The sequence below is a fragment of the Phodopus roborovskii genome, unplaced genomic scaffold (genome assembly GCF_943737965.1).
Source record: "Phodopus roborovskii unplaced genomic scaffold, PHOROB, whole genome shotgun sequence".
Classification (NCBI taxonomy): domain Eukaryota; kingdom Metazoa; phylum Chordata; class Mammalia; order Rodentia; family Cricetidae; genus Phodopus; species Phodopus roborovskii.
In genome coordinates, this window is record NW_026126409.1 from 28,169,247 (window position 1) to 28,192,464 (window position 23,218).

General features: G+C 44.6%; 1 protein-coding gene and 1 pseudogene across 1 annotated transcript in view; one reads left to right on the forward strand and one right to left on the reverse strand.

The window, feature by feature from the left end:
- Saraf (store-operated calcium entry associated regulatory factor) overlaps window positions 1-23,218 on the forward strand; it is a 735,200-nt gene that overhangs the window by 543,349 nt on the left and 168,633 nt on the right. The window lies entirely within an intron of this gene.
- LOC127220415 (40S ribosomal protein S18-like) lies at window positions 4,146-4,680 on the reverse strand (annotated as a pseudogene).

The window sequence follows — 23,218 nt, forward strand, 5'->3', positions numbered from 1 at the left end:
AACCCAGTTTGTCTTTTTTCTCCTTTAATTTACAGGCTTTTCTGTTCCCAATTTGCCATGAAGCATTGGGTCCTTTTCCCCGTATCTGGTTACAATTTGCACACTCTCCTCTGGATTTCCTCTGCTTGGGATTTGTTTCTTCTTATATTCCATTTGAAATAATTTTTTTCTCTGCTTGGGATTTGTTTCTTCTTATATTCCATTTGAAATAATTTTTTTCTCTGCTTGGGATTTGTTTCTTCTTATATTCCATTTGAAATAATTTGAAAGTTACAAGAGGAATAAAAAGTTTCCAGTGTAGCACAGGGAACTCTCATGAGCTCTTCTAGCAGACACCATGAAGTTTGGCGAGGTCTCAGTCATGTCATTGAAGGGAAAGGCCCCGGTCCAGGGCCACACATGCACTGGCTTGTTTCTCCTCAACCCAGAATAGCCTCATAGCAACTTCGTATACCATCCTTCAGCTCAGCTTGTCTCATGTTCCTCTCCTCATAACTATGAAGAGACTGAATTTTTTTTTTTTTTTTTTTTTTTTTTGGGTAGGATTGTCATCAAAGTGGCACTCAGCTTTTCTTAGTGCATCCCCCACAGGCAGTTCATGCTGCCAGTTTGCTCTAAAATGATGCTAACACTGTCTGCTGCCAAAGCAACATTCCCCCCTCCCTTGGAAATTAAAAACTTCTTTGTAGGAGGACCTTTGGGGCCATGAAAATATCCTGTTTCTCTTCCAACTATTGCTTACTAGTTTGAGCATGTTTCATGCCTGGGTAACAATTTTCTAATGCCATCGAGTGGTTTATGCTCAATAGCTGGCACTTGACTTTAAAGAGGAGCTTGTAGTCTGAGGATGTGGATCAGTGGTAGAACTGTGTTTTGTTCTCAACACCAACAAAGAAAAGAGAATTCTCCTTATGTGTGTCTATTCACCTTTCTTATCATTTAAAGATTTGATTACTTTTAATTATGCATGTGTCTCTGTGTTGAGTATGTGCTCATGAGTGCCTGAAGAAGCCAGAAGAGTTCGATCCCCTGGTCTGGATTTGCAGGCCATTGTGAGCTACTCAATGTGGATGATGGGAACTGAACTTGGTTCCTCTGCAAGAGCAGGTCATGCCCTTAACCACTGAACTATCTCTCCAGCCCCCTCAGTTTCCTATTCATATCACTGTGGATTCATGTTTTATTCAATGGAGTGGAATGAATTATCATCATCCATTTGAATACTTGAATTGTTCCAGATTTGGCCAGTGCAATGTTTATCTATGTTGCCTCCTGCATCCTTTTGACATAGCCCATCAGTTTATAGAACTTCCTTATTATCTGGTTCGATAAGATGCTATAGACTCATCCTGTACCTTCCATCCCCAGTCCTGGAACCAGTCATTTCCCAAAAGACTAAAGAGGGTAGTGTTTAGATACCAAGGTTTGATCACTGGGTGTGTTCAATGTTAAACTCCATCCTAGCAGACAGACAGAGCAATGCAATGGGTCAGTGGTTCTCAACCTTCCCAATGCATCCACCCTTTAACCCAGTTCTTCCTGTTATGATGATCCTCATCCAACCATAGAATTATTTTTGTTGCTACTTCATAACTGTAATTTTGCTGCTGTTATGAATCATAATGTAGATATTTTTGGAGATAGAGGTTTACCAAAGAGCTGTGACCCACAGGTTGAGAGTTGCTGCAATGGGTACACGTGTAATATTTGAGGAAGAACATAAGACATTTGTAGAGCTCCATGAGAGGTCTTTCATTGTGAAAAACATGTATGTGGTATTAAGCAGGGCTAGAGGAGGGCTGGAGAGATGGCTCAGAGATTAAGAGCACTGACTGCTCTTCCAGAGGTCCTGAGTTCAATTCCTAGCAACCACATGGTGGCTCACAACCAACTGTAATGAGATCTGCTGCCCTCTTCTGGCTTGCAGGGATACATGCAGATAGAATACTGTATACATAATAAATAAATCTTAAAAAACAAAACAGAGAACAAAATAATAATTGAATGTCACGGCTGAGTTAAGAGAGTGATATAAACCATCATTTCTACCTGTCTTAGGGCAGGGTCTTGGTCCTATTGGTAGTGGCTTTGTGTCTACCCCTTACATCCTGTAGGTCCACCAGTGTGGAACCCTATGTATAGGAGACAGGGTGGGTAACACTGGGATATTCCTTGAAGCATTGATAAAATGACTTCCGGGGGGGGGGGAACTAGTTCATCTGGGGAAGGATAAAAGAGATCAAATTCCTCAAGATCTCAGAATCCCTTACCTCTTCCAATTCCGGGCACTTGAGATTGGGGGTGAGAAGACATCTAGAGAAGACATCTAGAGGGGGTGACCAGCAAGACAGAAGACATAGTAGGTTACATTCTGGTCCTGGGGAAAGTAGAATCCGGTTGAGTTGGGTGTTGGGCCAGGACCCAGATAAAGTCAGAGTCTGTATGGACAGTCGACGACCACTGTTGAAGCTCTTGGTTTTGAAGTAAGTGCCTGTTCTTCTGTAATGACAAGAATCAATTAGGGTGACTGGGGGTGAATGACAAGAATCAGGTGAATGATAATGAGGATGGGACCATTCCTAGGTTTCATTGCAGGTAAGGTTTTATTGTAGCTATGAGGGAGGGACCAGTCAGAGGAATTCAGAAGGGTCCAAACTGAACCAAGCCACAAGAGAGAGGTGGAGTGAGAGAAAAGAAGACAAGAGAAGGCCAAGAAGACCAAGAGAGCACATGGGAAGCAAGAGAAACAAGAGGGTACATATGGATCAGGAGCTGGGCTGGAGAGGGTTAGGGTAGGGAGCAGGGTGAGAAGTGCTGGGAGGGGCCTCGGCTACTGAGGGAGACTTGTTCCTGGTTTCTTCAGGGCCCAACCCAGGATAAATTTCTCTAATTTTATTCTCACTTCCATTAAGCTTTATGTGGTACCTAATTTAAAAAAAATATTAATGTAAATTGTGCAGCTCTTGGGAGTCAGAGGCAAGCAGATCTCTGTGAGTCTGAGGTCAGCCTTATCTAAATAGTGAGTTCCAGAAGATCCTGTCTCAAAAACCAAGCAAAACCAACTGCAGTGTGAAACAACCGCATCTATTGCTGTGAAGAGACACCATGACCACAGCACTCTTATAAAGGAAAACATTTCATTGTGGTGGCTCACTTGCAGTTCAGGGGTTCAATCCATTATCATCATGGTGGAATACGGCAGTGCGCAGGCAGACAGGATGCCAGAGAAGGAACTGAGAGTTTTACATCTTGATATGTAGATGACAGGAAGAGGTCTGTCTCACTGGTCATGGCTTGAGCATATATGAGACCTCAAAGCCCACCTCCACAATAACACACTTCCTTTGGGGGCCATTTTCTTTCAAACCACCATGAACACTTAGTTAAAATGAACTTTTAAAATGTGGCAAATTGCTGGGCAGTGCTGGCTCACACCTTTAATCACAGAACTCAGGAGGCAGAGGCAGGTGAATCTCTGTGAGTCAGAGACCAGCCTGTCTTAGAAGAGAGTTCCAGGAAAGGCTCCAAAGCTACACAGAGAAACGCTGTCTCAATCCCCCCAAAAACCCCAAAAACAAAACAAACAAACAAATCATAAAAAACAAAAACAAGATGGATGGTCAACTTGGCAGCAGACATACTAAAATCTTTTGGTGGTGGTTGTGGTACATGCCTACAATCTTAGCACTCAGGTAATGAGGCAGGAAGATTTTGGAGTTGGAGACCAGCCTGAGCTACATACATAGCAAGACCCCAAGGTAATCTTTACTGCTTATAAATTATTGCCACCACCAACATCATGTGCTCATTTATAGTTCCTAAGACAAAAACTGGGGTGCAAGCAGTTTATTATTGAATGGTTGGGGAAGTAGAGGGGAGGCCTGGCAAGAGAAGAGGATGTGTTTTTGTTGCTTTTGTTTTGTTTTCTCCATTTCTTGAGTGCTGGGATTACAAGCCTATGTAGTACTGCCATAGGCTGATAGAGCATGTTAAAGAGCAGTGTGTTAGTCAGCTTTCCACTACAGTAACAAAACACTTGAGATAGCCAGTTTAAAAAGAGGGAAAGTTTGTTTTTGCATCACAATTTCAAATCAGACTGGGAACCATAGAAAGAGACTGTCGTGTGTCCCCACCCCCCACCCCCGCACAGGTATATAAACTATTTATTAACAGTGAAGGCCCAGGGACTCATTTCTTCTTGGATATACCCACAGTACGGCCGGCAGCCAGTGATCTTGGTGTGCTGACCTCGGACATGAAGGCCCCAGAAGTGGCGCAGCCCCCTGTGGGCTCTGATCTTCTTCAGCCACTCCAGGTCCTCACGTAGCTTGTTGTCTAGATCATTGGCCAGAACCTGGCTGTACTTGCCATCCTTCATGTCCTTCTGTCTGTTCAAGAACCAGTCTGGGATCTTGTACTGCTGTGGGTTCTGCATGATGGTGATCACGCGCTCCACCTCATCCTCCGAGAGCTCTCCAGCCCTCTTGGTGAGGTCAATGTCCACTTTCCTCAGTACCACATGAGCATATCTCCGCCCCACACCCTTAATGGTGGTGATGGCAAAGGCTATTTTCCGCCGCCCATAGATGTTGGTGTTGAGTACTCGCAGGATATGCTGGAACTTCTCAGGGATCACTAGAGACATGGCGGCGGCACAATCGGCGGCGTGTAGGCCTCCCGTGGAAGAGCGAAAGAGACTGTTTTAAAACAAATTAGTTCAGCCTGGTGGTGGTGGTGCACACCTTTGATCCCAGCACTCAGGAAGCAGAGGCAGGAGGATCTCTGTGAATTCCAGGCCAGCCTGGTTTACAGAGAGAATTCCAAGACACCCAGAGCTGTTATATACAGAAACCCTGTCTTAAAAAAAAAAAAAAAAAAAAAAAAAAAAAAAAAAAAAAAAAAAAAAAGAAAGAAAGAAAGAAAGGAAAAAGATATTTATTTGAGCATCACATTGTTCACAAAGGACAGGAATTTGCAGCTGATGCTTGAGAAAGAACAGCGATGCTTCTGGCTGGGCTATTTGTAGGGAAGAGGAAAGGCAGTAAATCCTCTGAGCTTTAATGGGCTTTAATGCTTCCAATGTAGATGGGTGGAAATCTGTGAGAATAAGGCTGAAGTACAAATGGGGACGGTGCTGCAGAGGGCCGTGAATGTTCTGCTGAGGACCTGAGCATGCATGTTGAAATATTTTCAGCAGAACACCATGAAGAAGGTGACATGGCCAGGAGGACACGTGGCTTGGTCCACAGTATTTTATGCACTGTCTAATTGCAAGCTTTCTGTCAACCTTATAGTGTCCATTGGAGGACGACCATTTCTGGGAAAATGGTAGCCATATAGCCCGAAACAAAACAAACAAACAAACAAAACTAAAAAAAAAAAACCCACTTATGCACTACCTCAGATATATGGAGAGTCTCCCCTTTCTCTGTTTAGCAAGAAGCTGCCTCAGCAGGGCTGTTAGCTCAACAGCCGAACTGCTTTGCCAGTGGTTGGAGTCCAGGAGAAAAAGCTAGTTGTATTGATCAGGAAGTTCCTATTGTCCTGGTTTAAATTTTCAATAAATTTACTGCACTTTGCCCAAGTCCACTTAGCCAGTGAAGGGAAAAGTGATACAGTTTACACGTTGCTAGTGCTGAGTGTATCTGTGGACCTTCCAGGGCAGCGTGAACAAAAGATGGAGCAAAATGAGGGAAATCCTCAGAGCTATAAGCTGAATGCCACAGAGTGGGAGATGTTTGCAACCAAGAATGGTGTCCAGACGGGCATGGTGGCACACATCATTTTTTGATTTGTTTTGTTTTGTTTTGAGACAGGGTTTCTCTGTGCAGCTCTAGCTGTCCTGGAACTTGATCTGTAGACTAGAAAAAGAAAAAGAAAAAAAAAAATCTGTAAACCATTCTCACAGCAGGAGATATCCGATGGGGGGAGGGCCGTGTACAGAAGCCAAGATCATGTATGGGGCATGTGGAAATCCCATCAGTAAATGCAGCCCTAGACCTGTTCAAACCACATCATTTCTCACTTTATACTTGGTAGAAAAGTTAAATCCTGGAACTCCCCTCCTATACACCTGCATCTCAGGACACCTAATCACTGATGTGGGAAAGCTCTAGGAAAACTATTCCAGCTGATGAATGTGAAGACAACATGAGCCATAACTGCCAATGAAATACGCTGAAGGTGGCTCTCACGATCACTGCCTTTATGTAAGAACCAGAAACCATCTGTTAGGACTGCCACTTGGGGTGGAGCTGAGGCAGGGGGGTTACTCCAAGTTTGAGGCTAGCCTGGGCCACAGGAGGAGAGGGAGACTCTGCCTCAAAATCAACACAGAAGGCAAACTGGAAGCAATGGAACATCCCTGCTTGGAGACAGAGTGAGACATTAACATGGGTGTAGTGGTTTGGATCCGAATGTCCCCGTAGGCTCATATGTTTGGATGCTTAGTCACCAGGGGTGGCTATTTGAAGGGTGGGTTAGGAGGTGTGGCCTTGTTGGAGGAAGTATGTCACTGGGGGTGGGCTTTGAGGTTTCATAAACCTAATCCCAGCTCAGGGGATTAGGGGCAGCTAATCCCTGCCTGTGAATCCCGATGTAGCTTTTAAGGACTACTCCAAGCCTGCTATGCCTGCCATGCATTCTGCCATGCTCCCTCCCCACCATGACAGGCATGGACTAAACCTGTGAAACTGTAAGCCAGCCTCTAGCTAAATGCTTTTATAGGAATCTCTGCCTTGGTCATGCTGTCTCTTCATATCAATAGAACAGTGGCCAAGACGTGATACTAAAAACATTTTTCTTGGGCATGCTGTTTGTAGCTGTAATCCTAATGTTGAAGAGGCTAAAACAGGAAGATTGCAGGTTCTAGACCTCCCTGAGCTATATATAAATTCAAGGCCAGCCTGGGCTACATAGGCAGACTGTCTCTAAAAGATTTTTCCACCCCCATAAAAGAGCGGTGGCAGGGGGACTGGAAAATTGTCTCAACAGATAAGAGCACTTGCTGCCTTGTAGAGGAACAAGAACCTAGGCATCTACATAGTGACTCACAACCATCTGTAATTTGAGGTCTAGGAGATTTGACACTCCCTTCCTACCTGTGCAGGTACTAGGTGTACACGTGGTATGCATAGATATACATGCAGGTGAAACACCCATGAACACTATAATGGAATCCACTCTTATATTTATGGTTGTGAGCCTAGCCTTTAACGGCTGAGCTATCCCTCCAGCCTGGAATCCACTCTAAAAAGAGATATTTGGGGAACTCAGGAAGCTACTTTCCAGTGCTTCTTCCTGATGCCAACAGCAGCACCGCATTGTGGGAGCCACAGGTGCACAGGCACAGGAAACCTCAGTTTCCTGCTGGATGACCTCAGTGCATGATGGCCTTAATAAGAGGGTATTAATGTAGACAGAAAGGAAGATGCGTGCATGGCCAGGAAATATTGCTAAGGGACGTAAGAACAAAGCCACTGTATTAGTTACTCTTTGTTGCTGCAATAAAACACCGTGACCAAGTGACTTATGGAAGAAGTCCATAATGGTGAGGGAGGTATGGCAGCAGGCAGCCAGGACAGGAAGCTGAAAAATCACACCCCCCAAACCCTCTCCCTTTTATTTATCGAGACAGGTTTACACTCTATAGCTTTGGTTGGACCCTGTCTCCAGAAAAGGAAAATTGAAAGATGCTAAAGTACATAGGATGGAAGGGTAGGGGAAAATAACATACCACAGTAAGTGGGATGCAGCTGACGCCACGTTGAGAGACAAGTTTCTGCCTCTCAGTGCACAAGTCAAAAGTGAGCAGAGTCAGCCGGTCATGTGGCCAAGTAGCAAGACATCCTGCTGCCAAGTCTGATGACCCGAGTTCCAGCCCAAGGTCCAGTTGGAGGAAAGAGCCAGCTCCCAAGAGCTGTCCTCTGACCTCCACATAGGAGGGTGGTATGCTTTAAATAAATAAATAAATAAATGATGTAATAAGACAAAGAAATTAGGAGAGCAGTGCACCAGGAACCAAAGTTCCCACTTTGAGAAATGAGGGAAGTCAAAAGCAGAACACAGAAACGTGGAGCTAATAAAGAAGGCAATGAGTCGTGTTGACAGATAGCATCTGTGGCCTCCAAACCCACAACTTCATCCTTATCATGAGAAAAAGATCAGACAAATTCCAGAGGGAGAGAAGCCTGTAAAAGTACTGATCATTACTCCTTAAAAACAAAGTCCAATAAACACTCACAGCTGTGAACTTTGGGGTTCATAGGAACTATGATGCAGTGTCCCGGGTAGTATCTGGACAAGAGGGGAAATATGAATTTTTGGGTTTTATTTAGTGATGATGTGTTGCTGTAGCATCCTCTGAGACATGGATATTAGGGGTGAGGGTGTTTTCTACAGGCTTAGGTAGTTTGAGAATTGCATGAAATTGTCAAAGAAAATCAATACCAGCCTCACACAGTCTCTTCCAGAAAACAGAAAAGACTACTTCTCCACTTATGTCACAGAACCAGCCTCACTCTGGTATCTAACATGAAGACAGTACAAAAAGAATATTAGAGTGAATTTGAGGTCAACCTGGTCTACAGAGTAAGTTCCAGGACAGCCAGGGCCATTACACGGAGAAACTCTGTCTTGAAAAACAAAACAAAACAAAAAGAATATCCCAAAGCCACACATAGTAGCATGCATCTTTAATCCCAGCATTTGGAGGCAGGAAGAAATCAGTGAGTTCAAGGCCAGTCTGGTCTACATAGTAAGACCCTGTCTCAACAAAACCAAACCAAACCAAAACAAAAAAACTAGAGACACCAAGAGTTCTTATGAACTCAGCAACAAGGAAAAAATATTTACAGCTGAGCATGGTGGTGCATACCTCTAATTCCAGCACTTGGGAAGCAGAGATAGTGGAGTTCTGTGAGTTCAAGCCCAGCCAAGTCAGCCAGGGCTAAGTGGTGAGATTGTTTTAGGAGAGGTATGGAGGAGAAGGTGGCGGGGGTGGGGGTGGGGAGTGGGGGTGAGGAAAGAGCTATCTGATAAAGTTCTGCTTCATAAAATATACAAAGAAAACATATTTTCCCTCTTTCCCATCACCAGCCTTTCATCTAGTTCCAAGCCTCAGTGGAAATCCCAGGGGAAGTGACTGGGCCTAGGAAACTCTACACTGGCTGCTTCTGAAGAGTGTGCAGCTTGACAATACTCTGGGTGTGTACCCCTGGGCCTGGACTTCTGTGGGCCTCTCAGCGGGCTGAGGCAGTTATCTGGTCCCTGTGGTGTGTGTCCTTGTCCATTGTGGTGGTGTTCTGGAGTGTGTGTGTGTGTGTGTGTGTGTGTGTGTGTGTGTACATGCATGCATGCATGTGTATGGACAGGCCCATGCTGTGCCTATAGTCTCCCAACCAGACCTTTTTCTTCAAGGGAAGAATTTTAGAATAGCAAGTGTGGAGCGTAGCTGGAGTTTACTGAGAAGTTTAGACTGGGGAGAGGACTCGGTAAGAGCCCTTGCTGTAAAAGCAAAAGGGCCTGAGTCAAATCTCCAACATCCAGATAAGAAAAGGGTATAGCTGCATGTGCCTCTAACCACTGGGTTGCTGGGCACAGATGCACAGATGAGCAGATCACAGGGAGCCCACTGACCAGCCAGCCTAGCCAAAGTGGCAGGCTCCAGGTTCAGGGAGAGACCTCTACTCAAAGAGATAAGGCAGTCCTGGTGCAGGTGCAAACCTTTAACCACCACACAGGCAGACCGATCTCTCCAGATCCAGAGGCTCTGACACCCTCTTCTGACCTCTTCAGGTACTGCATGCACAGGGTGTACACACATACACGCAGGCAAAAACACACAGATGGAATAAAAATCTAAAGTAAATATTATAAAGGTAGAAAGAAATAAACAAGACATTTGAAGTCCTCTAACCTCCATGTGTGTGGACAAACACAGGCACACATACATGTATATAACACACACATACACACAAAGGTTTAATACAGATTTAAACAGGAATGTGTACACATGTGAAACAGATAGACAGACAAGCAGGCAGGCAGACAGAGCGACATAACCTTAGGAGAAGGACAATACACACCCAGAGCAACCGAATTTTTAAATGATAGCTATATGTAAGGTGTTGGTGGTTTTTGACATTATATCATTCAAAGGGCTTCTAACTTTTTCTTGGTTCATTTTTCCATTTAGTAAGTCAGTCTACTGAGTGATTTCTGAGGTGCGCTGGGTAGGATTACAGGTCAATATGAAAAAAAAGCACAGGGCAAAGGGGTTAAAGGAATCCTTACTGTACCAGGTCACAAGGAGGGTAGGGTAAGATGTGTTGATTGTAAACAAAGCTTGCTAATCTTGCTTTTGGAGTCTCAGGAAGTCACAGGTTCACAGCTAGGAAGGGAATACAGGGAAATCAAAGATCACAATGCACTGGCCTTGGGTAAGGCTCATTCTGTCTTCATAATCTAGTTTGAAATATCTACATAAGTATGACTATTATCTGTATATGGGCATTCTTTTTTGTCTGTTTGTATTTTGTCTTTTGAGATGGGATTTCTTTGTGTGGCCTTGACTATCCTAGAACTAGCTCTGTAGCCCAGGCTGCCCTTAAACTCACAGAGATCCACCTGCCTCTGCCTCCCAAGTGCTGGGATTAAACATATGTGCCACCACTGCCTGGCCATATATAGGCATTCTTTGTAAAGACTTTTGCTAGTTGTGTTAAAATTCTTTACTCTCAGTTGATGAGAAGTTCCAATCAGATGCTGGGGAAAGGGTCCCCTTTACCTCTCCTTCATTTTCCAGCCTCAGTGCGAGCTCTGACTTGGGCAGGTACTGAGTCCAGGGTTGGCACCCTGATTGCTAGCGTTGATTTGGCACTGGTGGTGTATGGGTGTGTTTCTTTCCCTTGGTGCCCAGAGCAAACACTGTCACTGCTGGCTTGTCACTCTCTTCTGTCCTCCCTGTGACTCTTCCTTGCCAGGCAAGCTCAAAAGAAAGAAAGAGAGGGAGAGAAAGAAAAGGTGGAGAAAAGGAAGACACACAGGAAGAGGAAGAAAGGGAGTGATGGGAGGAGGGGGAAGGAAGGAAAGGAATGGAGAAGCTATAAGACCTGATAGTCTTGGAAATATGGATGAGACTCTAAGCAGCCAAGGGCACAGAATTTCTCTTTTGAATGTTGTCAACATCTGTGCTCTTAGTGTTAGAGCAGCTGGTCAATTTGAGTGCATGGATGTGGCCTCTAAAAGCATCATTATCAAAGTTGATGGAACTCTTTGTTTCATTTAAAAAAAAATCAGATTCCACTTAATTTGTAACTCTAGCAGCTTTAAATGCTTCTTGTGACAAAATTTGAATTTAATTTTATTTCAAGACAGGGTCTCATTGTGTAGTCCTGGCTGGCCTGGAACTTGCTGTGTAGATCAGGTTAGCTTCCATCACACAGGTGTCTGCCTGCCTCTGCCTCCAGAGTTCGGAGATTGAAGGCATGTGCCACCATGTCTGGCTTATTTTTGACTTGTTTTTGAGTCAGTTCTCACACTGTGGTCCTTAAACTCCGTGTGAAGCCCAGGCTAGCCTCAAGCTCATGACCATCCTTCTGCCTTAGCTCCCCCAGTGCTAGGTTACAAGTGTAAGTAACTACACCTGGGTGACAATTAATTTACCTTTGACTTTTCATGTGGATTGCTTTAAGTTCAGATTTTCCTTTTACTCTTTTGACTTTTTCCTTTGTGATATAAATGGTTTACCTTGAACATGGCCCAGTGTTTTGTGAATGTATCCATATAAACAGGGATCAAAGAGTAATGCTTTCTAAGCCTTATCCTTCTCCTCAGTGATTAAGCACTTGCCAAAAATTATTCTTTGATGTCTTTGTATCTCCCCTTTTTTACTTTTAAAATTATTTTCAAGACCCATGATCAGAACTTATTTAGGAATAGCTTTGTAGCCAAGTGATTTATTCTGTGCCTGGCTCGTACCATGCTTTACAGCCTTCTTTCAAATATGAGATAATAGACAACCCCCCTCCCCGTTTGTGTGTGTGTCTCCTTCTCCTTGTCTCTCTCTCTCTCCCTGTCTCCCTCTCTCCCTTTCTCCCCCTCTTTGGTTATTTGAGACAGGGTTTCTCTGTGTGGCCCTGGCTATCCTGGAACTCACTCTGTAGACTAGCCTGGCCTTGAACTCAGAAACCCGCCTGCCTCTGCCTCCCTAGTGCTAGGATTAAAGGCATGCCCTCCACAAACACCCCTGCAACCCTCCTTCTCTTAACTACAGCAATCCTAGCGTACCAGCAGCTCTGTGGGTAAGGTACTATTATTCTAAACAGTCGGTGGGAGAAGCACAGAGAAGATAAGTGACATATGTATATGGAGTTGGGCTGGGGATACAGTACTTGTCCAGCATTTGGTCCCAGCAATGCTAATCAACTGATAAAACTGAAACACATTTTTTAATCTCAGCACTTAGGAGGCAAAACAGATGGATCTTTGTGAATTCAAGTCCAACTTTGTCTACATAGTGAGTCCCAGGCCACCCAGGGCTACAGGGTTGGTTTAAAACAAACCAACCAATTTTCACATATGGGCAGTGAGTTGAGACCTGGAATGCAGGTGACCTGTCTCTTACTTAGCCTGCCGTGCTTTCTGGACTGAGGAGTTGGTTCCTGAGTACTCCTTACTGTCATAAAATGAACACAGATGATGGTGTACAAGAGGTTGGGACCTTAATGCTAAAAGCCATTCTGAAGAAGTGGTAGTGGTAATTGGTGAGAGGCCATAGGACTGAGGGGGGAAGTTTCTATGTGTAAATTAAAGTCACAGTTCTGACTCAGGATCTAACTGATTCCACAGGACTCCATCTGAAGCCCAGGTTCCTCACATGGGGGTCCCCCAGATACACAGACACACAACCACTACACACACACACACACACACACACAGAGAGAGAGAGAGAGAGAGAGAGAACCCACTCCACACCCACGGCACAAAGAAGAAACTGTCAGCCAGCCAGTGATGGTGCACACCTTTAAACCCAGCGCTAAAAAGACGGACACAGGAGGATCTCTATGAAGTCGAGGCCAGCCTGGTCTACAGAGTTTCAGGACAGGCTCCAAAGCTACACAGAGAAACCCTGTGTCAAACCCCCCCCAAAAGAGGAAACTGTACAAACCCCAATGTTCCATGGGTGCTACCACTTCTGGGTGCATTTCCTTTACTTTCAGGGTGCATCTCCCATCCCCCAAGCCTAACTTGAAACCCAGGGAAGCAAACTCAAGAGAATATTGGTTTATGGGTGGAACTGGGTGTTGTCAGGGTTGGTGACCAGGCCTTGAGATCTCCCTGCCCCTCACTATTGACAAAGAAATGGGGTGCCACCCTGGGAACATTCTCCAGCTACCCAGCTGGAGGAGAAACATTTCAGGAGCCAAGGGGCTGCCTTCCCACTGGTCTGGCTGTCAGGATAGATACCATCTATTGTGGTTAAGATGCTCTGTGCCCTTTCAACCTTACAACCACCCTTCAAGGTAAATAGCATTATCCTTATTTTATCAAAGAGACTGAGGCTTCCAGAAGATAAACTCACCCCCCCCCCTTCCTGAGAGTGATAAAGGCCAAGTTCTTAACATTCCTACTGCCTCTTTAGACAGACCAGCCAATCCCGATCAACTGGTTAGAGCCCCTGCCCTGAGGGATTAGCTGACAAGTATTCCCAGAAGTGCTTTGTAATCTTCAAGGCAGAGCCATAAACATGATTAGTCTTAGAAACTGCAGGGAAAAGTGGAATGGTAAGACCTCAGACCTGGTTGCTCTTTAGTAAAGGCATGTGGACACTTGGAGGGCTGTTTAGGACTTCCTGGTGGCTGCCTGTGGGTACCCACCTACCTTATCCCACAGTCTTGCCCTTTACTAGGTTGGCACTATCTACTCCTTCTTGGCTTCCCAGTTTTACTTATTCTTCCTTTCCCTCCTTCCTTTCACGTTGCATCTAACATTAAAATTTACCACACGCCATTGAGTGAAGAGGATCGCCACCCCCAACCCCTGCAAAGTTCTGTGTATGTATTGTTAATGTTTGACCAAGTTTAAAGAAAACAGTGCTCACTGCATGGTTTATAATGAGGAAGTTCATTAACTGTGAAATGGCTGCGTGCTCCCTGGCCTAAAATGTAGAATGTGCTCGATATTAAAAATTAAAACCCGTGCATCCAAATCTAATAGCTAAATAGGGATATTAAAAAAGCAAGAGCCACTATGTGGACAGATGTCAAATTACCAGGGGATTCACAGACATACTTGGCAAATTTTGACAGAGGACAGAGCTTGGGACAAAAAAATGAAATTTTCTGCAGATCAAACACAGATTAATGGAATCATTTTAGGGAAAGGGTTCACCCAATGTTAGGAACATCCCACCTTCAGTGACCTGGGCCCCTTGCCAGCCTTCAGGCAGGTTTGTCTAAGGGTCACCTGAAGTGCATGAACCCCTAGGAGCAACTTTGAAACTCCTCTGACCTTAATTAAGCCGGCGTTCTCATAACCACTTTGTTTTCTGCTCTTTATGAACTTTGGTCATTTCTGAATCTTTTTTTTTTTTTTTTTGAGGAGGGGTGTCTCTGGCAACTTAGAGAAATCCTTACTGTTTTTCTTTTGTTATAGCTATTGCCTATGAAACACAGACACAAGACTCAACGCCCATGTGGAGTTTATTGATAGAGGGAAGAGAAGGGGGTGGGGGATAGCTGGTGGCCAACAGGAAGCAGGAGAGAGAGAGAGAGAGAGAGAGAGAGAGAGGAGAGAGAGGGGGGAGAGCAAGAAAGGAAGAGGGGAAGAACAAGAAAGCAAGAGAGGGGGACAGCTTGATTATGAGCCTGGTTAACTGACAAAAAGTGAAAGGAACTCTTCTCGGTGTTTTTGTGATGAGATATTTGCTGTTTCGAGCAGTTCAGTATAAAATTCTGTGCCAGGTATTGTAAACATCATTATTTATTTCTGAGACATTTCATCATTTCCAACAAAATTCTGTACCCATTAAGCAATAACTTCCTATTCTCTCATGCCTCAACCCTTAGTAGTCTCAATTCTTCTTTCTGTTTCTGTGAACTCAACAAAGAGTATAGGTGCCTCGTACAAGGGAATCATATATGTGTTGTTCTATATTTGGTTCATTTTATTAAGCAGAATGTAATCAAGCTGTGTTCATGTTGTAAGATGTGCCTGACCTTTGTTCTCTCTTAAGAAATAATTATTCATGTATAGAGGGGATGAAATATGAAAACACACACACACATACATGCACAATTTTGATCTGTTCAACTGTTGGTGGACACTTTCACCTTTTGGCTATTGTGAATAATGAGGTACAAATATTTGTTTGGGTTTCTGTTTTCACTTATGTTGGACATATACCAGGGTGTATGTTATGAACAAAATGTTTTCTTCTTCTTAGAGTTCATATGCTAAAATCATATCCCATAATGTGATGGTCTTAAGGCAGAGACAGATGGATCCCTGTGAGTTTGAGGCCAACCTGGCCTACAGAGTGAGTTCCAGGATAGCCAGGGATATGCAGGGAAACCCTGTGTCTAGATAGATAGATAGGTATGTAGGTAGATTGATTAGAGTCTTGGGGCTGAAGAGATGACTCAGTGGACCAGAGTTCAATTTCTAGCACAGCACAGGGCATTTCATAACCATCTATAACTCCAGTTCTAGGGATCCTCTTCTGGCCTCCATGGGTACCAGGCTCATAAGTAGCACACAGACACATGCAGGGCAAACACTCATACACGTGACATAAAAATAAATAAATGAAAGAAATAGTTTTTGGGAGGTGATCATGAATAGCGAGGGTGAGACCATCATTAATGGATTAGTGTCTTTCCCAGTCCCAAGAAGTCTAGCTGCTTCTTTGCCATGTGAGGACAGAGTAAGAAATTGGCTCTGGGCCTGGAAGCAGTCTTAACCCCACACCAAATCAGCTGGCACTTTGGAGGTATTTCCAACCCTCTGGCTGTGAGACGCTTGTTTAAGCTTTCTGGATTTCTGGTTTTTTATTACAAGTTAGTGAAGTGGTATTGCTAGATCATAGGATAATTTCATGTTTAACTTTCTGACTGTTTTCCCATGGTGGCTTTATTATTTCTCATTCCTATCAGCAATATACAAACATTCCAGCTTCTCCGCATCCTAAGCAATAGTTGTTATCTTCTGTCATTTGAATGATGCATTGCTATTAGAGGTCAGGTCACTTCTCACTGAGGTTCAGGTTTACACTTCTCCAGTGACTCATGTGTGTGTGCTGGGGGTTGGGGGGTTGCCTGTGCACACAGATGCCACCCTATGCATGGAGGTCAGAGGACAACTACAGGAGTCAGTTCCCTCCTTCCATCAAGTGGGGTCCAGGGACTGAACTCAGGTCATCAGGTTCATCCACAAGTTCTTTTTCCTGCTAAGCCATCTCTCCAGGTTCATGAAAAAAATCTGTCTCTGTCTGTCTCTCTGTCTCTGTCTCTTTGAAGCAAGATTGTATGTAGCTCAGGTTAGTCTGAAACTTGCTATGTAGCCCAGGCTGGCCTCAAATTTGTAATCCTTTCTCCTTCAGCCTCCTGAAGGGGTAGGATTGCAGGTATGTGCCACTAAACCCAGATTTTGCTTACATTTTACAATTGAGCTATACCCTCTGTTCTCTGATTTTAAAATTAGAATTTGTCTTTTTGTTGTAGGTGTTTATTATTATTGTTTATTTTTTCTCTTTAGCTTTGGAGCCTGTCTTGGAACTCATTCTGTAGGCTAGACTGGACTCAGACTCACAGCCTGTCTCTGCCCCCTGAGTGCTGGGACTAAAGACATGTGCCACCACCACCCAGCAGGATAAATATAATCGCTATATTCAATCATTATCAGATATTTTACAAATATTTTCCCTGAATTTCTGGGTATCTTTTTATTCTGTTGCTTATATTATTTGTGCATAAATGTTTAGTTTTAGTGAAGTACAACTTACCAATTTTTATCTTATTACCTATGGTTTTGAGGTTGTGCATAAAAAAAAGAATGATTGCTGAGTCCAAGATCATGAAGATTTGTTTCCATGGTCTCTTTTCTTTTTTCTTTTTAAAAATGTATTTATTTTATTCTTTTTAGTTTTATTATATGTATGTAAATGCATGTGCCTGAACATGTATCTGTATGTGCATTGAGAAGGTCAGAAGAGGACATAAGAGCTCCTGGAACTGGAGTTACAGGTGGCTGTGAGCCATCATGTGGGAGCTGGGAACTGAACCTTGGTCCTCTGCAAGAGCAGCCAGGTGAATGCAGCAAGTGCTCTTAACTGCTGATCCATCTCTTCAGCTCCATCTAGACAAAAAGTAAATCTGATGGCCAAGACACTAGCTTTATTGATTAGAGAGTTGACCTAATCCACTGGGATGGCCAGATGGGTCTGACATCTGCCTGCAGCGGACAGCACATGCACTCGCCCACCCTGGCCAGCTTAGCTACTGCTAAGAGGATGGAGAGGTGACCCTTCAGCTTTCCTTCCCAGAGGGGGAAGAAGAATGAAGACAAGTTCAGTGCATAGTGAGCAAACACCAGAATCCAGGAAAAAACCTCCCCCAGTTAATCTGAATCTCTCATCTTTCACCCCCACTCCCATAGGTTCCTACGATGGCTAATGTTCATAGCCAGGTTGAGTGGGTGTAGAATCACCTGTGAGATGAAGGGATGCCTGGGGCCTTTCAGGGCAGAGTAACAGAATGGGAAGGATGTGCCATGGATATGAGTAAGAGCTCTGCTGGGATAGAAGAGAAAGAAATAGAAAGCTGGCTGTGTACTGGTAACCACACTCCAGTTCACCATGATGCAAAGCTCACCCCACCCACACCTCTGAGTCCTCTGAGGCTGTGAGCCAAATACGCTTTCTTTAAGTCACTTCTACTGGTCTTCCCATCGCAGAAAGTTAAATTGGTTCTCAAGGTTCTTGACACCGTAACCCAAATCAGGTGACCCCCTAGTGATCTTCCTCTAGTTTTCCCTCTTCTTTGTCACTTTGTTCTGCCTCTCGGGAGCCATTTTAATCTCTCTCTCTCTTTTTCTCACCCCCCATGTGTGTGTGGTTTGGGCACTTGTGTAAGGTCAGAAGACAGCCTTTAGGTGTCAGTCCCTGCCTCTCTCCCTTGTGTGAGAAAGGGTGTCTTCTGATTATGTGAGCCAGGCTAGCAAACTCATGAGTTTCTGGAGTGTCTCTGCCTTTTGCCTGCTCACAGGAGTGCACTGAGGATGCAGACAATGGCACCCCTGTGCCTGGCTCCAAACTCAGTCGGTCAGGCTCGAATGGCTAACCTTGGTTGTCTGCTTGGCTGCATCTGAGATCAACTAAAAGGCAAGCTACTGGCATAACAGTGAGGGATCTTTTTCTTGGTCAGATAATTTGAAGTAGGAAGACCCACCCCATGTGTGGTTGGAAGCCCAGATAAAAGGAAGATGGGAGAAGAGAACTTTTTGTTTGCCTTCACTCTTGCTGGCAAGTTCATTTATCCTGTGGCTGTCACTGCTGCATTCCTTCACTGATATTAAAGATAGCTTGTTGCGGGAGAATTGTCTGTGCCAATAAAGTAATCTTGAATGAAAGGACAGAGTCAGCAATTAGTTGACTAGGCTTAACCATAAAGTTCTTGGAAGATTTTGCAGAGTGGCTAGAGAGGACAGGAAGAGAGGAGGGAGGCATTACGGGGTAGCTTCTACTGCTGCTGGTGGTTGGTGAAAAATGTGGAGAGAAGGTCAGCCAATTGCTCTGCTTTCCTTGGATTTTGTCAGGTCTTTATCTCAATTTCTGACTCCTGAGTTTTTTTTTTTGTACTAGAACAAATTAGGTGATTGTTACATCTGGCAGCCTCAGAAGCTCTTTAGGGCTTTCAATAGCCTAAAGACTAGCAGCTCTCCAGGAATCCACCAGGCCTTCAACACAAGATGGGTACAGCTGAGAAATCCAGGCTCATGTGAGACAGTGATTGTGATATCATCTAAACTGTATCTTTTAAGCAATCATTAAATCTACTTTTTAAAAAGTTGGTGTTGCATACATGTATATCTGTGCACCACATGCATGCAGTACCTGAGAAGGTCAGAAGAGGGCATCAGGTCCCCTAGAGCTGAACTTACTGTGGCTGTGAGCCACCATATGGGTGCTGGGAACTGAACTCAGGTCCTCTGTGAGATCAGCCAGCGGTCTTAACTGTGAGGGGCAGAACAAACCCCGAGTGTGTAAGGTCCTGAGTGAACGTGTATTGTTTAACATGGATATGGCCATATCAAGGAACAAAGCTTTGGACCTGTGAAAAAATGGCAGAATGTGGGCAGAAAATGTTCACCATAGCTTTCTCCCTTCAAAGACTGCTCATACCAAGATTCACTAAACCTGTGTAGCGCAAATCCTGCTTCCTTGTTCAGCTGTGCGTGATAATCCCGTGTCCTCATTCAGCTGTGCAATAATGCTGCCTTTCTGTTCATCCCTATGTAACAAACTCCACTAAACTGGCGCATTGCAGCTTCATCATCAGAAGCCCAGCCCACCCATTCCAACTTTTCAGTCCACATGTCTGTCTTGTTTTATTCCCTCAGTGTCCTAGTCGAGTAAATCCCTGGAGCCACGCTGAACATGGCACTTAACTGCTGCACCATCTCTCCAGCCCTCAAGTCTTTTGATGTATATTTATTCTTTAAGTTTTGTCCCTCTAGGGAATGCTGACTGATATACATGTTAAATGCCTTTCCTGTTTACAATTTTTCTGACGTCATGCTTAGTCTTAACTCAAGGGCTTTGCACTGTCTTCTTTGCCTGAAATATCCTCTCCTTTTCCTTTTGTTGGGCAGGGGTGGTGTTTACACCTCCTCCATCCACAAGTCTCCCACTCCTCCCTGTTCCCTCATAATCTGGCTGAGTTGTGTGGGTTGTTGTGCATCTTCTAATCACTTGTTCTGCAGGCCCCCGGAGCCACAGCCTCATGCCGGTTTGTCTTTAGTGGTTCCTCAGAGACACCTGGTAAATATTTCATGGAATACACAGAGGGGCCACCTCAACTTGAATTTCCTCCTTCTCCAACATTCCTCAGCACTGCAGGCGGCTCCCCTCACTCCCAGGGGTTCCCAGCCACACAGGCTTGTAGGTGGAAGTTTCTGCCCCTCCCAGTCCTGCAGCCATTCAGTCCCAAATAAACACACACACACACACACACACACACACACACACACACACACAAGCTTATACTAATTATAAATGTTTGGCCTGCTGCTCACACTTATCACTAACAAACTCTTACAACTTAACTAACCCATAATTCTCATCTACATTTAGCCACGTGGCCTGGTGACTTTTCTCAGTGAGGCATTCTCATCTTGCTTCCTCTGCTTCTGGCTGTGACTCCATTTTTCCAGAATTCTTAGTCTGGTGGGTAGCCCTGCCCATACTTCCTGCCTGGCTACTGGCAGTGTTTTATTAAACCAACTCGAGTGACAAATCTTTACAGTGTACCACCAGAGCATCGTCCCTCACCCCAGGCTTCTTGTTCCAGCCTCATTGGATGATCTGTGGCCCGGGTATCTACCACACTTCCATGCTGCTGTAACCTCAGGCGTTCACCATTCTTCCCAGGACTTAACATGAGCATAGTGACAGTTTATACTAAGATGAATAAATACTGGCTTTTGCATAGCAGTGGTGGTGTACACCTTTAATTCCAGAGCCTAGGAGAGAGAGGTAGGTGGATCTCTGAGTTCAAGGCCAACCTGGTCTATATATTGAGTTCTAGGACAGCCAGGGCTACACAGAGAAACCCTGTTAAAAACAAAACAAAACAAACAAACAAAAAACAAAAGAAAAAACATAAAAACAATAAAAAACAAATTCTTTGTTTTCTTTTCTTTTTCTATGTGTAGCAGTGTTGGTGGTGACGGCCCAGGTCATGTCAACTCATGCTTGGGTAAGGCTTTTTTGCACCGTGAGGTCATTTCCCAGTGTTATAGAACCGTGTAGTATGCAAGGTGAGGTGGATGCATCTTTATCAGTTGGCCTAAGCCAAAAGAAAAAAAAAAAAGACCCACCTGAACAACCAACTCCATAGCAACGAAGGGGCTGGAAGGACTAACACTGTGAAATGAAGGTTGACTTCCTGGCTGATACCTATCCTCCTTGGCTTCCTGTTGCTGTGATGAACACCATAACCTAAAGCAATTTAGGGAGGAAGGGGATATTACAGTCAATCTCTCAGGGCAGGAGACTGGAGGCAGGAACTGAAGCAGAGGCCAAGGAGGAATGTTGCTTACTAAAACAAGGCCAGGCCCACTTGGGGGTGGTGTGGGGGAATAACACTGCCCACAGTGGGCTGGGACCTCTTAAACAAGTTAGCAATTAAAACAAAACAAAACAAACAAACAAACAAAAAGCCTCACAGGCATGCCTAGAGGCCAGTCTAACTTTGGGCAATTCTTTAGTTGACTTTCCCTCCTCCCAGGTGACTCAAGGTTTGTGTTAACAGATGAAGATAACTATGACAATGCCTCTATACACTCCCCCAAACCCTGGGAGCCCAGTGTAGGTCATTCCTCATCTTCATCTGCACTCTCCAGCACTCACCCACCTGCCAGGTAGTTATCTCTGTTTCTGCCTTAACTGTGAAAATCCCTCATTCTCCAGGATGGCTTCCTCATCCTGGACTGTAATGGCCCCTTCTCTGCTCCTCCCTTCTCCGTCTGCCCTGCACCCGGTCCAGTCACAGACACTGTAAGTAATGAACCAGACTTCATTCTTTTCTGCAGTTGTCTGTGTTGGTAGTGTGGAGCCAGCATGGACCCTGCTTCTCTGCTGGTTCCTCCGATTTTTCTAAGCTAGGCTGGGCAGTGTTGTAGTCCCAGGTACTTGGAAGCCTGAGACAGAAGTTTGAGATGAGCCTGGATGATGTATGGAGATCTCATCTCTATAAAGAAAGAAATAAAAGGGTGTGTGTGTGTCTTCCTGTGTCCTTGGCTTTATTTCTAGATAGCATGAGTCTTATGGTTCTTTCCCTCCTTCCCTTCCTTCCCCTCCTTTCATTTTCTGAGAAAGAATATCTATCCTTTTTATTTATTTAAAAACAATCAAAGGGTTTTTGAAAATGGAGAGACCCACCATGGAGCATAGGCAGTTTTGCACATTTGAAACTGGACTGCAGCAAAATGCGTGGAAGTACAACGGGACAGAAATGGGCAGTTTGAAGTTGTCTTCTTACTGATTTTATACAGGTATAATATCTATAGAATAAAATAGCTTTTGTTAATAAATAAATAAATAAACCCAGTAGTGAGTGTATGTGTCTTTTTGAGACATAGCCCTTGGACAAGTAAAAGTAGCCTTTGCTTGTGTTCTTATTCACGGTGAGCCTGACGCCCTGCACTGCCTGCACCCCTCTCTTACAGCTCTGGGTAGGTGTCGATTCAACAGTTCAGAGAATACATGTTAAATTTAACATCAATACTTTAAGTCAGATGACTAACTGGGTGGAGGGGAGTGGGCAGGGAATGAAGGCAGTAGATTTGTGGGGCATTAGCAAAGAATCCCGGGTAGACAAATTTCTGAATACAGGATAGACCAGTAGGAGGGAAGACAGATTTAGAGCAGTTCCTAGACATTATTCCACAAAAATAAAAATATAAGCAGAGGCAGGTAAATCTCTGTGAGTTTGAGGTCAGCCTGGTCTACACAGAATTGTAGGCAGCCAGGGCTATACAGTGAAACCTGGTCTCAAAATCAGCCTCCAAAACTCAACAACAACAAAAATTCACAGTAGGAAATCAGATAGGAGGGAGCCAGTGTGGAGCATGGTGGTGAAGACAGCAGCCACCTCTGAAAACACATCAGTTATTTGGAAGTGGTGTTAGGAACTAGCAGCCAGCTGACCCTTCTCCCCCCTCCCCCCCACGATGGGCGGGACGCTCATGGCCATGTCATCGCCACGTCAGCCTTTCCTGGCAGCTCAGGCTTTACCTGGCTGCCAGAGGACTCAGTTACACATGCACAAGATCCCCTTTTAAAGCAAGCGCGCCAAGAACATCTCTCTCTGGTCTCTCTCTGGTTCCTCTCTCTGGCCTCTCTCTCTACCCCCCCCTCTCTCTTTCTCCTGCTTTCGGTTGGCCACCAGCTACCCCCTCTTTCTCTCCCTTCTCTCAATAAACTCCACGTGGGCGCTGA